Source organism: Mesoplodon mirus (assembly GCF_964341445.2).
Source record: "Mesoplodon mirus genome assembly, chromosome: 8".
Taxonomy (NCBI): Eukaryota; Metazoa; Chordata; class Mammalia; order Artiodactyla; family Ziphiidae; genus Mesoplodon; species Mesoplodon mirus.
In genome coordinates this window covers 57,569,629-57,583,313 of record NC_138984.1, presented here as the reverse complement: position 1 = coordinate 57,583,313, position 13,685 = coordinate 57,569,629, and the positions used below count along the sequence as shown (strand labels likewise).

At 39.5% G+C, this 13,685-nt stretch overlaps 1 pseudogene across 1 annotated transcript; it reads right to left on the bottom strand.

The window, feature by feature from the left end:
• Positions 1–5,290: 5,290 nt before the first annotated feature.
• LOC309809453 (nucleolar RNA helicase 2-like) lies at positions 5,291–9,963 on the bottom strand (annotated as a pseudogene). The gene has a single exon. The product of its transcript is annotated as a nucleolar RNA helicase 2-like (transcript).
• Between the last annotated feature and the right edge of the window lie 3,722 nt (positions 9,964–13,685).

Genomic DNA, 13,685 nt, shown 5'->3' with positions numbered 1-13,685 from the left:
CATGTTGCTAATGAAGTAGTTGTGTCTAAATGGCCACACTGATTTCTTTAACAGGCAGTCACTGTTGTCTTCTGTATTCCAGGTCTGGTTCTAGGTGCTGGTGCTAGAGCAGTGAGGAGAACAAGCTTTTTGACCTTTTCTAGTCAATAAACTAATAGTGAACCAATAGAATTTTATTATCAATTAATGATACATTCTATAAAGAAAACTTAAGCAAGGTAGGGTGATGGAGAGTGATGAAGGAAGAAGAGGCTGATTGGTGATAAAGAAAGGCCTGTCTGAGGAAATAAAATATGAGAAGAGCCATAAATTAAGTTGTGGGTAGAAGCATGCAGATATCAAGAGGAAAACATTCTCAAAGAGGGAGTGACTGGTGCAAAAAAGCCTGAAGCAGAAATGAGGTCAGAAGAAAATGGTAACTCTGGTAGGCTAATGAGGGAAAAGTGGCAGACGTGAGTGGGGAGAAGACATGGGTTAGATCATGGAAGCTTTGGATTTTGTCCTCACTGTGATGGGAGGGATGTGGAAGATTTTGAACAGAGTAATGATAAGAGCCAAGTAATCTTTTGAAAAAGGATTATTTTGGCTGTTATATGCAGAAATGAGCTATTGAGGGGCAGGTACATACAAGGGTGTGGTAGAGGAGACTAAAAGTAGCTGGATTTGGAATGTGTTTTTTAAGATAGAACTGACATAACTTCCCAACCAATTGGATGTGGAGTGCAGCAAATAGGAAAAGATGCCACAACCCAATTACTCTGTCATTAGAAACCCAAAAAGTAAACAGGATTTGGCATTAGAGGAAGTACTTCTCTAATAGCAGAAATTATTAGAAGCACATGTTGACTTGCAAATGTGATTTTCAGTGGAAGATAAGGCTATAAGGTGAGGCAGAGTGAGGACCAATTCTAGTGGCACTGGGTTCTGTTCCTGAAGTAGGCAAGATGGTTGCAAGGTGAAACCCAGGAATTAGGAAAAGGGAAATAATTTCAGGATCATCATGTTTCTTCTCACCAAGGACTAGGCTATGATGGGAAGGAAGACAGCAAAATGGAGAAGGGAGGAAAGTAATCTACCTGCTCCCACATTCCGTTCTCAACAAGTATTGCCCAGTCTTCTTTGCTGAAGTCCTAATATTATTAGCAATACTCATATTATTTCTCAGGTACCTAAGGTTTTATTAAATTCCATTGGTTGGCCCATGGATGTCTTCACAGGTATTACACATTCTCTCTATGGAGAAATCCATGCTGAGTTCTAAACAGCTGACTTACAAACAAACTTTGTGAGCATAATCTGTCTGTAAACTTAGGAACTGCATAGCCTCAGCTCCTTTGTGAACATCTCCTCAGCATGTTCATATTTACAGCCGTGGTGGAGCGCTACATTAGAACTGCCCAGTGTGGGAGGAACTGCTTCCCACCCCGGGATGGGGGTAGAGCTTTGTTACACATAATTTACGTATTTATATGGTTGCAGTTGTGGTCAAACTATAACGTTAAAAGGGGTGGTTTTGTAGAAGACTCTTTGATATTGGATTTGCTAGTAACAAAAAGGCATCTAGTTTTCTCAGAATGTACAGAGGTTCTGCCCCTAAACCTGGGCCTTCTCCCACTATCCTTCACTGTTTTTCTGAAAAAAAAACAAACAAACAAACAAAAAACTTTGGGGGTTATATCAGAAGCAAAATTAAAACAAAAGAGAAGGTTCTGAAAGAACAAAAATGAAAAGGGAATTACATAGGAATGATCTCCTTCAATCCCTCTGTAAAAAGGCTGTGCTCTACAAGATCAAGGGGTACATAGTCTATCATACTGGGTTGTCATTGTGGAGTGGGATAGGATAAAATAGGATAGAAAGGTATATGAGTGAATAAATACATTTATAAATTATAAAACAAGTAAATGCCTTACACAGACGAATGGTGATGCCATGAACTGAAATATTTGCTTCTTAGGTTCAAAACAACAATAGCAGCTAAAAACAAAAAGTTGATTCAAAACTTTGAAAGTTGAAATGCATTTTTCCTAAGAAACAAATTTTTCACCACTTCTTCAGAGAGCTTATGTTGGGCAATCTATTTACCTGCTTCCTGGCATCCTCTAAATTCCAATTGCTTCTTTCCTCACCAGCCAGAAGAATGTGCCTTGTACCCTATGTGGCTAACACCCTCCACCCTCCACTCACATTTCTAAAGATTCGTAAGTCAGCTCTTCTTCTTACCTGTGTGTCCTCCCTCTATAGTACCTGACTGCACGTTGTTACCCATTTCTTGTTAGGGTTAAATGTAAGAGAGCAATGGGAGAGAGTGCAGAACGCATCTACTTTGCATTTCAACTTGGTTTGTTCAACGTGCTTAAAATATGTAATGCACTCTGTTAATTTTTCCAAACAGAAAGGAGACCTTTCTGTGCAAGTTGGACATGTTGATCACGAAGCAGGAAAGAGAAAGAGAGAGATGCCAAGAAAAACATGCTGTTTTAACATCAAGCAACAAAAAAGAGGCATGGGGTTATTTCCAGCCTAAAGTTAGAGACTGTGTTTGGAACAAAACCCTAAGAGACCAGAGGCTTAACTCAATCTTTTTTAATAAATTGAAGTAAAATACACATAACATAAAATTAGTCATTTTAAAGTGAACAATGCAGTGACATTTAGTATATTCACAGTATTATGCAGCAACCACTACTTTCAAGTTCCAAAACATCCTCATAACCCAAAAAGAAACCCATAGAAATTAAGTCAGTATCTCCCTATATTTTAGTTCCCCAGGTATTGGCAAACATCAGTCTGCAATCTGTCTCTGTGGATTTACCTATTCTGGATATTTCTTATAAGTGGAATAATACAATATGTGATTTTTTTTTGTGTCTAGCTTCTTTCATTTAGGATAATGTTTTGGAAGTTCATCCATGTTGTAACATGTATCAGTACTTCATTTCATTTGTTTTAACCTCCATAATATTGCATTGTATGTATTTACCACAATTTGTATAATCATTCATCCACTGAAATTCAATGTTGTCTTACTCAAAAACACCTGGAGACGAATATGTATTCATTGATAGACTTAATAACAGGTGATTACTAAGACTATAAACTATAAACAAACAAACCATAAACTATAAACAAACACAGCCAACTGATCAAAATGATGTTCCTTCAACCCACAGAAATGTTCTCAACCACTCTGGGTTTTTTTTTTCAGAGACTTTCTCATAGTCACCAAGTATCTCTTCGACTATCTGTCAGTACGTCATACTCAGTTATCATTGTTTCTGCTAATTTTCACTGAGTGCAAATCACTCAGGATTGTGCCTCAGAGAAGTTTCTTACATATATAGAAGGGTTTCATTTCCTCCTGCTTTCTTGTTTCTGTTAGTTTTGGTATTGAGGAGTAAGCTGGCATTGAGATGCCAAAGAATAAAAATATCAGCAATGACTGAAATGTTTTTAGGGTTCATACTTTTAACCTCTTAAAAATTTAGTTTCTATTTTCTCTTGTGGCTTTACATTTATAGTCTTGGAACATGATATGGAGAGGAATATTGATTTTTTTTTACCTTTATATATTTGTGGTTCATGTTAGACTGAATTTATAGTTCAGTATTGGAAATAATCCAGGAATTATTATTTGCAAAAAAACAACTTGTCTCTACTGCAGAATTGAGTTGAATTGGGGATAAATAATAATGTGGTGTAGAGAGAGACCCCAAACCTGAGGCACCGCAGACCTGGCTTCATATTCTAACTCTATTCATTACTTTCAGTGCTTCTCCTCCAGGGGATGTACTTTCCTTCTCATTAAAGTAAATTAGGTTTAAGGGTTTTCCCAAAAGAATGCTAATCCTTTTTTTTTTTAACATCTTTATTGGAGTATAATTACTTTACAATGGTGTATTAGTTTCCGCTTTATAACAAAGTGAATCAGTTATATATATACATATATATAACTGATAACATATCCCCATATCTCTTCCCTCTTGCGTCTCCCTCCCTCCCACCCTCCCTATTCCACCCCTCTAGGTGGTCACAAAGCACTGAGCTGATCTCCCTGTGCTATGCAGCTGCTTCCCACTAGCTATCTATTTTACGTTTGGTAGTGTATATATGTCCATGCCACTCTCTCACTTCGTCCCAGCTTACCCTTCCCCCTCCCCATATCCTCAAGTCCATTCTCTAGTAGGTCTGCGTCTTTATTCCCTTCTTGCCCCTAGGTTCTTCATGACCATTTTCCTTTTTTCTTTTTCTTTACATTCCGTATATATGTGTTAGCATATGGTATTTGTTTTTCTCTTTCTGACTTACTTCCCTCTGTATGACAGACTCTAGGTCCATCCACCTCACTAAAAATAACTCAATTTCATTTCCTTTTATGGCTAAATCTTCCAATACTATGTTGAATAATAGTGGTGAGAGTGGGCAACCTTGTCTTGTTCCTGATCTTAGTGGAACAAGTGTTAGTGTTCCTGATCTTTTCACCATTGAGGATGATGTTGGCTGTGGGATTGTCATATATGGCCTTTATTATGTTGAGTTAAGTTCCCTCTATGCCTACTTTCCGGAGGGTTTTTATCATAAATGGGTGTTGAATTTTGTCAAAAGCTTTCTCTGCATCTATTGAGATGATCATATGGTTTTTCTCCTTCAATTTGTTAATATGGTGTATCACATTGATTGATTTGCATATATTGAAGAATCCTTGCATTCCTGGGATAAACCCTACTTGATCATGGTGTATGATCCTTTTAATGTGCTGTTGGATTCTGTTTGCTAGTATTTTGTTGAGGATTTTTGCGTCTGTATTCATCAGTGATATTGGCCTGTAGTTTTCTTTCTTTGTGACATCTTTGTCTAGTTTTGGTATCAGCGTGATGGTGGCCTCGTAGAATGAGTTTGGGAGCATTCCTCCCTCTGCTATATTTTGGAAAAGTTTGAGAAGGATAGGGGTTAGCTCTTCTCTAAATGTTTGATAGAATTCACCTGTGAAGCCATCTGGTCCTGGGCTTTTGTTTGTTGGAAGATTTTTAATCACAGTTTCAATTTAAGTGCTTGTGATTGGTCTGTTCATATTTTCTATTTCTTCCTGGTTCAGTCTCAGAAGGTTGTGCATTTCTAAGAATTTGTCCATTTCTTCCAGGTTATCCATTTTATTGGCATATAGTTGCTTTTATTAATCTCTCATGATCCTTTGTATTTTTGCAGTGTCAGTTGTAACTTCTCCTTTTTCATTTCTTTTTTTTTTAGTAAATGCTAACTTTATTGTGGCATAAAGCTGTATTTTTATACATTAACTCAATTTTACAGTAAAAACACTTTATGTATAACTGTAAAGAAACTGCTGCACAGATAGTTACAACATAAAAATTGGTATTTTAAAAGTTCATTGAGTTGTTTGATACATAAATTGGAAAATATTTTCTCTGTAGAAAATAGTAAAAATGCTAACATTTCCCAGGCTAGCACAACAAGCCCATTTAAACCATACAGTAGCTGAATTATACATTTATAAATATGGTATGAATTCTGGAATCCAGGAGAAACTTTAGCTTCATTTACTAAAACAGCCATGTTGTCCTAAGTTGTGTAAAGTGAAATTCCCATTAATCTTCCTCCTTACTCTTGATTTATGCCTGATTATTTCTTCCTAAAGGACAGGTACACTGTCCTTTTAATCTACTTGATAAAGTAACCCATTCTTACCGAAACTTAAATGTTTTGGTTGTTATTTAAGTATGCTCAGCATCTCTCAAAACCAGAATTTAATAAAACATGATCCACAAGGCACGAGTTGTTGGTCATCAAATACCTACCTCCCCTTGACTCCCTCTGGCTTGATGGGAAACCACGAGAAGGTCAAGTGATAAAATTGTCAAGTGGATCAAGGAATAAAAGCCAAGAGAATTTGAGAACAGAGAAACATCCAGTCAGGATGCAAGGACAGAAATGAAGTCCAAATAGAAAAAGGATGCTGCCTCAAGAATCAAGGAGTGGAGTTGGCTATCTGAGCCCCTTACTGCAAAGATGACTAAGAAGCAGTTGGATATAAAGACTCTGCCAGAGAAACCAGTGCCTAGAAAGATTTCAGTTGTTCAAAATAATTAAATGAAAACAAGACAGGCCATGTATTTGAACTCTTCCTGTCATGGTTTATTTCTTGAGATTCCCAATACAGAATTTCTAGGAATTAAGGCAAGAAGACAATGTTACTTGTAAGCTCCTGCACAAGGTTTCCCAGAGAAATAATACTCGAGACCTCAGAGCAATATTGGGCCAGGGGCTATACTAAGTTCTTCAGCTTCCTCAAAGTAACAACTTAAAAATAACCATATAGAGTTTGCCTTAAAAGGAAGTCTCTAGGTAGCTACAACCTATCAACAGAGTAGCAGTCTAATAAAAAGAAAGAGATCCTATATGTGGCTATAGGAACTAGGCCTTGAGAAACTAAATTGGATCATTCTACCTAAAATTCCCAGCTTGCCCGTTAGAAGTTAAAACTCTAGAAACATTAATGACCCATTAAGTTTTCACCATTAAAAGAATGCTTTATCCCACACCTTCACTTGTTCTTTTCTTTGTTCTCAATACATGTGTTTCCTTCTTGCATGTGGAATATATTTTCAGTGGTTTTTTTTTGACTCTTCAGCCATGCAAATCTCTGCCCCCTACTCCTTTATTTCCTCCTTGGTAAATAATGTTAATCTTCCAATAGGAAGTGGACTATGTTATCATCAAGCACCATTTATCCTGTCTCCTTACTTATGAAGAAAGTTACTGGGCCATGCTATACACTTGGAATTCCTTAAGGATACTTGCTTTCTAGTAAAATACTTCTATATGTACATATATGTTTTTTAAAAATCTGTGAAGAATTCACTGAAGCATTAATCACCTTACATTGAGAAGCTAATAATGTATCAAAATGCACATAACAATGGCTAATCTATATACTATCTCCTATCAAATGTATCACCACCTCCAAATCTAGAGCATATGCTGGCATAAACTGTGTTACATCCCAGCTGAGTTTGAATCTTGCTTCAAAACATTGCTCAGTATTAATTCTCAGAAGATACATTATAGGACCATAGGAGTAAATGTTAGGCAAGTGGCTGAGGAATACCAATTACAGAACAAAGCCTTGAGTGCTCAAAGTGCTTCTCCAGAAACTGTTGCGTTCCCCATGGTATTTAGGAAGGACACTATTAAGAGACACCTCTAAGTATAAAGACAGGTCAACTTCACAAGTATCAGCAGATACATGCTTGATTTTATCTTATAATCTATAGACACTGCATTAGAATATGTAATGAATTCACACACCTTTTCCAAAGGAATACCCGATACAGAAGTAGCAACAAAGTTATAAATGACAATGATCAGATGAAATAATTTAGATGAAGCTTGTCTCTCTTGAAGAGATGGGGACTGGGCAAGTAGTCAGGAAGGAAATACAATGTGCTTTTAACTTTGTATGAAAAATAATGTTCAGTTTCCTGTTGCCGAACATAGTTCTGTTTTTGCCACATAAATACTCTACTTCAAATTACTGTCCGAATGCTTTACTAAAATTCCGCTTCTGGCCTTTGTTTTGGAATCTGTTACTTTTGTTGCCACCTCCTGATCTCTGTCCTCTGAAGCTTCTATTTCTTTCCCGCTGTCCCCTGAGACTTCGATTGCCTTCCCGCTGTCCCCTGAAGCTTCTGTTTCCTTCCCGCTGTCCCCTGAAGCTTCGATATCCTTCCCGTGGTCCTTCTAGCTCTGGTTGCTCTGTGGCCACAGAAAGCTGCCAGCGCCGTGAATCATGCCATTTTTCCTGTACTTCTGTTACTGATGCAGTAGGGATATCAAAGCAAACACCCTGCTTGCCTTTGAGAAAGACCATTCCCTTCACTTTGGAATCAATATCCTCACCCAGTTGCTCTTTAAGTTCTTTCCAAGCATAACTAATATTTGGCATTTCAGTTGAGCACTGCAAGATCATGGTCACAAAACCCACATCTGAGTTGATCAAGGAGCGCTGGTTGACTGACTTGGCACCTGAAATATGGGCCAGGGCTGCTGCCAGGGCTTCCACGGCTCCCTTCTCCTCGATCAGCTTCTCGGCTGACTGCTTGAAGTGAGCAATCGCAGTGGGAGGCACAGAATCCAAAAGCCTGATGGCATCTTTGCTAGAAGCTTTTATTATCTCTGTTGCAGAAGGAACACCTATCCTCTTAAATTTAATTCCCGCTTTTTGCTCCACTTGGGCTAACTGATATTCTTCCTTGTGCTGATAAAAGCAGATGCAAATCCCAGTCCTTCCAGCTCTACCTGTTCGCCCAGAACGATGAATGTAGGACTCCACATCCTTTGGTGGAGAACTCTGTACAACCAGATCAACCTCGGGGATGTCTAACCCACGTGCAGCGACATTGGTTGCAACCAAAACTCCAAAATCACCATTTCTAAAACCCTTCAGGGTGATTTCCCTTTGCTTCTGTGGAATGTCTCCGTGTAATGACTGGGCATCCTGCCTTATGGACACATTCTGTGACAACTCCTGGGCTTCTTTCTTGGTTTCACAGAAGATGATAGTGCGTCCTTGATAACCACTGTACACTCGGATCACGTCCCCAATAACTGCTACCCTTTGAGTCCAGTGGCACTTGATAGCCAGATGCTCTACAGTTATTGCCGTTTTCTGGGTCTTTTTACCAATCAGGTCCACTTGTTCATATGTAGATTTCATGTATTTCTTAGCAACATTATAAACCCAATGAGGGCAAGTTGCAGAAAAAAGCAATGTTTGGGGATTGTCTTCTGAATCTTTCTTGTATGCCACACATAAAATCTCTTCCACTTGATCAGCAAAGCCCATGTCCAACATCTGGTCAACTTCATCCAGGACAACATGCTTAAGTTTGGTGAGATCTAGCTTGCCATTCTGCAGGTGGTCTTTGATACGACCTGGTGTCCCAACCAGGATATCAATCCCATTCCGCATGCGTTCAATTTGTCCTCCGTAGGGAGTTCCACCATAAAAACAAGCCACTGCCAGCTTTTTTATGACGTCACTGAAGTCTCTGCTTACTTGACTTGCCAACTCCCTTGTGGGTGTAAGAACCAGTACCTGAGGGGCACGGCCTCTCTTCCGGTCTTGCAGTTCTCCCTGAAGTTTCTCAACCAAAGGGATAGCAAAGGAGAATGTCTTCCCAGTTCCTGTCCGTGCCTGTGCAATCAAGTCCTTCCCACTATAGACGTGGTGAAACGTCTTTGCTTGTATAGGAAACAGGAAGGTCACCCCATGGGCTTTGAAAAGTTTAATAGTTTCTTCAGATATGGGAAAATTAGAGAAAGCTCCTTCTTTTTGCTCCACAGTTATTTCCTGCTCTAACTCACTGTTACTTTCTTCACTGGCAGCTTCCTTGGAGTCGGAGTCAGGTCCAGAGTGAGGGAATCCATTCTTCAGGTTGGGGCTTTTCTCTCCTATTTCTCCATTCATTTCTTTTTCTTTCTTCATTTTCTTGGACTTAGGTGCACCCAAGTCATCCTCAGAAGGCTCCTCATTTTTTATTAGTTTTTTGGTTTTAGGAGAAACAACTGTCTTTTCACAAGGGCTCCTTTGATTTTTTCGCACTTTTGGTTTTAGGAGAAATAATGTCATCTTGAGATGGCGCCTCTTTCTTTTTTGCCTTTTTGGATTTAGGAGAACTCATGTCAGCCTCAGAAGGCCCTGCTTTCTTTTTAACCTTTTTAGCTTTGGGAGAAATCGTTTCGTCCTTTTCTTCTGCTGCCTCTTCAGTCTTATTAGATTTTGGCTTCTCTTTTTTACCTTTCTTCTCATTTTGCTTTCGCGGCATCTCCACTCTCGCCATGGCCGTATCCGACTCCAAATCCGCGTCACTAAGAAGTTTCCCCGGCATCACTCAGGACAAGCAGAATAGGCCGACCGCTCTCGTCTACCGCATGGAAAGGAAGAGAATGCCCCTCCTTTTTCATTTCTAATTCTACTGATTTGGGTCTTCTCCCTTTTTTTCTTGATGAGTCTGGCTAATGGTTTATCCATTTTGTTTATCTTCTCAAAGAACCAGCTTTTAGTTTTATTGATCTTTGCTATAGTTTCCTTCATTTCTTTTTCATATATTTCTGATCTGATCTTTATGATTTCTTTCCTTCTGCTAACTTTGGGTTTTTTTTGTGCTTCTTTCTCTAATTGCTTTAGGTGTAAGGTTAGGTTGTTTATTTGAGATGTTTCTTGTATCTTAAGGTAGGATTGTATTGCTATAAACTTCCCTCTTAGAACTGCTTTTGCTGCATCCCATAGGTTTTGGGTCATCGTGTTTTCATTGTCATTTGTTTCTAGGTATTTTTTTATTTCTTCTTTGATTTCTTCAGTGATCTCTTGGTTATTAAGTAGTGTATTGTTTAGCCTTCATGTGTTTGTATTTTTTACAGATTTTTTCCTGTAATTGATATCTAGTCTCATAGTGTTGTGGTCGGAAAAGATACTTGATGCAAGTTCAATTTTCTTAAATTTACCAAGGCTTGATTTGTGACCCAAGATATGATCTATCCTGGAGAATGTTCCATGAGCACTTGAGAAAAATGTGTATTCTGTTGTTTTTGGATGGAATGTCCTATAAATAGCAATTAAGTCCATCATGTTTATTGTATCATTTAAAGCTTGTGTTTCCTTATTTATTTTCATTTTGGATGATCTGTCCATTGGTGAAAGTGGGGTGTTAAAGTCCCCTGCTATGAATGTGTTGCTGTCAATTTCCCCTTTTATGGCTGTTAGCATTTGCCTTATGTATTGAAGTGCTTTTATGTTGGGTGCATAAATATTTACAATTGTTATATCTTCTTGGATTGATCGCTTGATCTTTATGTAGTGTCCTTCTTTGTCTTTTGTAGTAGTCTTTATTTTAAAGTCTATTTTGTCTGATATGAGAATTGCTACTCCAGCTTTCTTTTTTTTTTTTTTTTTGCGGTACACGGGCCTCTCACTGTTGTGGCCTCTCCCGTTGCGGAGCGCAGGCTCAGCGGCCGTGGCTCACGGACCCAGCTGCTCTGCGGCATGTGGGATCTTCGTGGACCGGGGCACGAACCCGTGTCCCCTGCATTGGCAGGTGGACTCTCAACCACTGCGCCACCAGGGAAGCCCCTCCAGCTTTATTTTGATTTCCGTTTGCATGGAATATCTTTTTCCATCCCCTCACTTTAAGTCTGTATGTGTCCCTAGGTCTGAAGTGGGTCTCTTGTAGACAGCATATATATGGGTCTTCTTTTTGTATCCATTCAGCCAGTCTATGTCTTTTGGTGGGAGCATTTAATCCATTTACATTTAAGGTAATTATCAATATGTATGTTCCTATTACCATTTTCTTAATTGTTTGGGGTTTGTTATTGTAGGTCGTTTCCTTCTCTTGTGTTTCCTGCCTAGAGAAGTTCCTTTAGCATTTGTTGGAAAGCTGGTTTGGTGGTGTGGAATTCTCTTAACTTTTGCTTGTCTGTAAAGGTTTTGATTGCTCCATCGAATCTGAATGAGATCCTTGCTGGGTAGAGTAATCTTGGTTGTAGGTTTTTCCCCTTCATCACTTTAAATATGTCCTGCCACTCCCTTCTGGCTTGCAGAGTTTCTGCTGAAAGATCAGCTGTTAACCTTATGGGGTTTCCTGTGTATGTTATTTGTTGTTTTTCCCTTGCTGCTTTTAATATTTTTCCTTTGTATTTAATTTTTGATATTTTGATTAATATGTGTCTTGGCATGTTTCTCCTTGGACTTATCCTGTATGGGACTCTCTGTGCTTCCTGGACTTGAATAAGTATTTCCTTTATCATATTAGGGAAGTTTTCAACTATAATCTCTTCAAATATTTTCTCAGTATCTTTTTTTTTTCTCTTCTTCTTCTGGGACCCCTATAATTCAGTGGTGGTGCATTTAATGTTGTCCCAGAGGTCTCTGAGACTGTCCTCAATTCTTTATATATTTTTTTCTTTATTCTGCTCTGCAGTAGTTATTTCCACTATTTTATATTCCAGGTCACTTATCCGTTCTTCTGCCTCAGTTATTCTGCTATTGATCCCTTCTAGAGAATTTTTAATTTCATTTACTGTGTTGTTCATCACCCTCTGTTTGCTCTTTAGTTCTTCTAGGTCCTTGTTAAACGTTTCTTGTATTTTCTCCATTCTATTTCCAAGATTTTGGATCATCTTTACTATCGTTATTATGAATTCTTTTTCAGGTAGACTGCCTATTTCCTCTTCACTTGTTAGGTCTGGTGGGTTTTCACCTTGCTCCTTCATCTGCTGTGTGTTTCTCTGTCTTCTCATTTTGATTAACTTACTGTGTTTGGGGTCTCCTTTTCGCAGGCTGCAGGTTCATATTTCCCGTTGTTTTTAGTGTCTGTCTCCAGTGGCTAAGGTTGGTTCAGTGGGTTGTGTAGGCTTCCTGGTGGAGGGGACTAGTGCCTGTGTTCTGGTGGATGAGGCTGGATCTTGTCTTTCTGGTGGGCAGGTCCACGTCTGGTGGTGTGTTTTGGGGTGTCTGTGGCCTTTTTATGATTTTAGGCAGCCTCTGTGCTAATGGATGGGTTTGTGTTCCTGTCTTGCTAGGTGTTTGGCATAGGGTGTCCAGCACTGTAGCTTGCTGGTCATTGAGTGGAGCTGGGCCTTGGCGTTGAGATGGAGATCTCTGGGAGATTTTCACCGTTTGATATTACGTGTAGCTGGGAGGTCTCTTGTGGACCAATGTCCTGAACTTGGTTCTCCCACCTCAGAGGCACAGCCCTGATGCCTGGCTGAAGCACCAAGATCCTGTCATCCACACAGTTCAGAATAAAATGGAGAAAAAAAAAAGAAAGAAGATAAAATAAAATAAATTTATGAAAATAAAAAATAAAAATAATTATTAAAAAAAATTTTTAAGTAATAAAAAACAAAAGAAAGAAAGAAGAGAGCAACCAAACCAAAAAACAAATCCAGCAATGACAACAAGCGCTTAAAACTATACTAAAAAAAAAAGGAAGTATGGACAGACAGAACCCTAGGACAAATGTTAAAAGCAAAGCTATACAGACAAAATCACACACAGAAGCATACACATACACACTCACAAAAAGAGAACCAGGGAAAAAAGAAAATACTTTGTTGCTCCCAAAGTCCACCTCCTCAATTTGGAATGATTCATTGTCTATTCAGTTATTCCACAGATGCAAGGTACATCAAGATGATTGTGGAGATTTAGTCTGCTGCTTCTGAGGCTGCTGGGAGAGATTTCCCTTTCTCTTCTTTGTTCTCACAGCTCCCGGGGTTCAGCTTTGGATTTGGCCCCACCTCTGTGTGTAGGTCGCCTGAGGGCGTCTGTTCTTTGCTCAGACAGGACGGGGTTAAAGAGCAGCTGATTCAGGGACTCTGGCTCACTCAGGCTGGGTGAAAGGAGGGGCACGGAGTTAGGGGTGAGCCTGCGGCGGCAGAGGCCAGCATGACATTGCACCAGCCTGAGGCGCGCCGTGCGTTCTCCCGGGGAAGTTGTCCTTGGATCACGGGACCCTGGCAGTGGCGGGCTGCACAGGCTCCCGGGAGGGGAGGTGTGGAGAGTGACCTGTGGTTGCACACAGGCTTCTTGGTGGCGGCAGCAGCAGCCTTAGCGTCTTTTGCCTGTCTCTGGGGTCTGCGCTTTCAGCCGCGGCTCACGCCCGTCT